The 4,353-nt window shown below is 47.9% G+C and overlaps 1 pseudogene; it reads right to left on the reverse strand.

The window, feature by feature from the left end:
- Positions 1 to 282: 282 nt before the first annotated feature.
- On the reverse strand, positions 283 to 2,700 carry LOC125464305 (uncharacterized protein K02A2.6-like; annotated as a pseudogene).
- Between the last annotated feature and the right edge of the window lie 1,653 nt (positions 2,701 to 4,353).

Raw genomic sequence — 4,353 nt, forward strand, 5'->3', positions numbered from 1 at the left:
CCTTTAGAAAAAGAGCTTTTACTGTCTCAGTCCACAAAATGGAGACAACTTGTCTGTATTTATACATTAGGAATGATCTCGACCAATCAAATGCAGAGTAGCGTACTTAAGCGTCCATCAGTCAATGAGAAGTGAGCTTATTGATAGGTGGTCTTTTCGGCCAGGAAAGCAACATGGTGGAAACGGCGTGAAAAACTCGAAACTCAAACATTAGAAAAAGCAAACCGTCTACAGTGAGTAAATGACACAGATTTTGGGGACACCTCCCCTCTTTGAAGACTGTTAGTAACGTACAAGCTTTGGGTTCACCTGGAGGTGCTGGGGCTGACGACGTCTTCGATCTGTCCGTCTTCTCGGCCGGAGTGCCAGATCAACCAGGGTTTCGCTCTCATCTGGTTCCGTCGCATCTTGTGGTAGCCGAAACGTGTCTAGCAACACGTCAAGGGGAATTTCCACCAATGCTTCTGCTGACTCTGTGGCATGCCGCTGGCGAAGTTGGTTGCGACGTCTTGACCAGAGGGAATCACCAACTGCTACATCGTACAGCACCCTCCCTCGTTTTCTTACAATCTGCCCTTCAATCCACGGGTCGTGCTTCGGTCGGTAGTCACGAACATACACGTGGGAGCCAACTGCGAAGGGAGATCTCGCCACCAGTGTTTCGGTCTATTTTGCATTGCTCGGAATCATGGCGTGGTTGACCGTTCGCAGGTTTCGACCCATCAAGGCTTCTGCGGGGGATTGGCGGTTAGGCAGAGTTTCGTTGGGCGTGGAGCGATACACAAGTAGGAATCTCTGCAGTACCTCAACGGACATCCCCTCCCCTCAAGCTTTAATCAGGACTCGCTTGAAGGTGTCAACGAAGCGTTCCGCTTGGCCATTGGATTGGGGGTGGTAAGCCGGAGAGCGGATGTGCGAGATGGCATGAGAGTGGCAGAACTTGGCAAGCTCACTAGACATGAATTATGAGCCATTGTCTGTGACGATAGACTCTGGTAAGCCATGTTGACTGAAAATTTGGGTCAGGGCTCGTACCGTCTGGGTAGTCGTTGCAGGCACCAAGGGGACGATCTCAGGCCACTTGGAAAACACGTCGACCAGAATCAGATAGGACCAACTGTTGATAGGCCCTGCGAAATCCAGATGAAGGCGTGACCATGGACGTTCCGCCGTGACCAAGGCACAGGTGGCGTTCTTGGGGGATTCTTGGCTGCTTGTTGGCACCGAGGGCAGCGTTTGATGAAGGACGTGATGTCACCATCCATAGCAGGCCAATAAATGAAGCCGTGTGCAATTGATTTCATCCGAGAGGTACCTGGGTGGGTGGAATGAAACTGGCGGAGAACACGTAAGTGGAGTGTCTCGGGTACCACAACACAGTCGCCGAACATAAGACAATCATTTACAACATAGTGACTCACGCCGATGGAGCAATTGCTGCAACTCGTCGCTCGGTGAGTGGGCTGGCCATGTATCTCCAACATAACGGATGGCTCATTGTAGCATTGGGTCCGCCTGCGTCGCTTGTTGGATCTCAGTGACAGTTACCGGTAGACCGCGTATGGTGTGGGTCAGGTGGTGGATGGCACAGCCATCCGTCGAAATGGCGGCGATGACGGCCTCTTCGTCAGAGGTGGGATAGTCGCGGATGAGGTGTGAGAGAGCATCAGCTTGGCCAAAATCTTGGGTGCGCCTGTATTGGATGTGAAAGTCATAACCGAGGAGAATTAGTGCCCAGCATTGGAGTCTGTTGGCTGAGTGTGCCGGGATACCTGTTTTGGAACCGAAGATGGAGAGCAGCGGTTTATGATCGGTTAACAGGGTGAACTTACAGACGTAGACCAACTTGTGGAAACACCGCACTGCGAAAACCAACGCGAGGGCTTCTTTCTCGATTTGGCCATAACGTTTTTCTGCAGGAGTTGGAGTCCTGGAGGCGTGCATGATTGCTTTCTCGCTGCCATCAGGGAAGACATGAAAGATTACGGCACCAACACCATCGGCAGAGGCATCAGCTGCCACTACAATTGGTAACTGCGGATCATAGTGTGTTAAGAGGAGATCAGATGTGAGCATAGACTTTAGCTGACAGAAAGCTGCTTCACACTCACCCGACCAGCTCCAAGGCACGTCTTTTCCAAGCAGGTGGTTTAGCGGCGCTCGGACGTTGTGTAGCGATGGAAGGAACGCGGAATAATAACTGATCAATCCCAGGAACGAACGTAGTGAAGGAACGTCCGTCGGGGTTGGCATCTGGTGAATTGCACGAATGTTTTCCGGATCAGGATGGCGACCAGAGGCATCAAAGATGAAGCCAAGGTACTTTACCGCCCGGAGGAAGAATTGGCACTTTCCAGGCCGGAGGCAGAATCCATTATCCTGAATGCGCTGAAGAACGGCCTCGGTGCGACACCGCAATTCTTCGGAGGAACCAGTGACGATCAAGACGTCGTCCAGGTATGCGGCCACACCTGGGATGCCAGATAAGATCGTATCCATTACCTGTTGGAAAGTAGCTGGGGCGGATTTGACACCAAAAGGTAAATGCGTGTATTGGAAAAGGCCTCGACGGGTGTTTATAGTCAATAACTCACGGGATTCCGTTGCGACTTCCAACTGGAGGTATGCGTTAGCAAGATCAAGCTTGGCAAAGAAATGGCTTCCGTTCAGGATAGTGAACAGGTCGTCTGGAACCGGCAAGCATCATACTGGCTGATACTCAAATTCAGATTTATTTCCTTATTACATTTATTAATGTTCACCTGCTCTCTACCTCCATGACATCATCCATGTCCATCAAACATGTGTAACACACTCTGTCCCACTTTTGACAACAAGCATATCACTTTGCAGTTGATCATATTATTAGCAGCAAATTTACAAGTTTTACGGGGGCTAGGATGCAGGCTATTTGATTTTAACTATGAGCACAGAGCTGGAGGTAACAACTTTACAATTAACCAGCATTATGCAAGATAGAGATTTAAATCTCACAAGAATGAATACATGAAATGGAATTCCATAAAAAAAATTGTTGGCAGGCACTGTGAAACATGATCGCTTGCAAATTTATTACCATTTCCAGTGTGGTGAGCAGTCAATCCACAAGCTTGCCTTGCTGGAATTATTTTGGTCAGCATAAGCGTATAGTTTCCTGCTGAGGCTTCCAAAGCATACACCTTTATGAGGCATTAGGCTCTTAGCATGAAATCAACTCACCACTGGAACTATTGGGTTATAGGGAGTCAGTAATCAAAAATACTTGGCAGCCAAACTGAGTTCCTCCAGGAGGAAGCATTTTAATTTTTTCCTAGCGCAGCAGGTCTGGCAGCAACTTTGTTTTTGTTCCTGATTTACCGCTTCCACAGTTCTTTCTGTTTAAATTTTTTCTCACCTTACTGTAGAGTTGGGAGGGAATGGCAGTGTTTGTTGTAACTTCACATCTAATCAATTTGACTGCTAGGGCCAGTCTTTCAGTCAATCCACCCATCAGGCTGTCTAACAGATCTTTGGTTTTATGTGTAAGACAGGCAGGTCCCGGTATAAAAAATTTATATCCTTTAGAGTAGGAGAAGGCAAGGATGAGTAGTAATCTCGGTTAGGAGGCTATTTCACTGTTGGAGAAATAGTATGTCTCAAAGGATTGAAGAAAATTTGGTACAGCTAAGGAATAAAAAAGTTATAATGACATTGCTTGGTGCAGTCCAAGCAGCACCAACTAGTGGAAAGGATGAACTGGAACGAATTTGCTGAGAAGTTACAGAGAAACACAAAAGTTATAGAGTAGTTATAATGGTGGACTTCAATTACCCAGATACTGACTAGGATACCAGTGTAAGGGACAATAAGGGGCACATGTTCCTCGACTGTGTTCAGGGGTTTCCTACAGCAGTAAGTGTCCAGTCCAAAAGGAAAGTATGCAGTGCTGAAACTGGTGCTTGGAAATGAAAAATGCCTTTTGACCTAATACCTACTTCCTCAAGGGTGGGTCAAGTCGATCAAATGTCAGCGAGGGAACATTAAGGTTTCAGTGATCATTTTACTATAAGCTTCAAGATGACTTTGGACAATGACATGCAACAATCCAGTGTAAGAAAAATCAATTAGCAGAGATAACAAAGTGTGGGGCCAGATGAACACAGCAGGCCAACCAGCATCTTAGGACCACAAAAGCTAACGTTTCAGGCCTAGACCCTTCATCAGAAAAGGGGGATGGGGAGAGGGTTCTGAAATAAATAGGGAGAGAGGGGGAGCCGGACTGAATATGGATAGAGGAGAAGATCGGTGCAGAGGAGAGTATGGGTGGGGAGGTAGGGAGGGGATAGGTCAGTCCGGGGAGGACGGACAGGTCAA

This window comes from Stegostoma tigrinum, chromosome 26 (assembly GCF_030684315.1).
Source record: "Stegostoma tigrinum isolate sSteTig4 chromosome 26, sSteTig4.hap1, whole genome shotgun sequence".
Taxonomy (NCBI): Eukaryota; Metazoa; Chordata; class Chondrichthyes; order Orectolobiformes; family Stegostomatidae; genus Stegostoma; species Stegostoma tigrinum.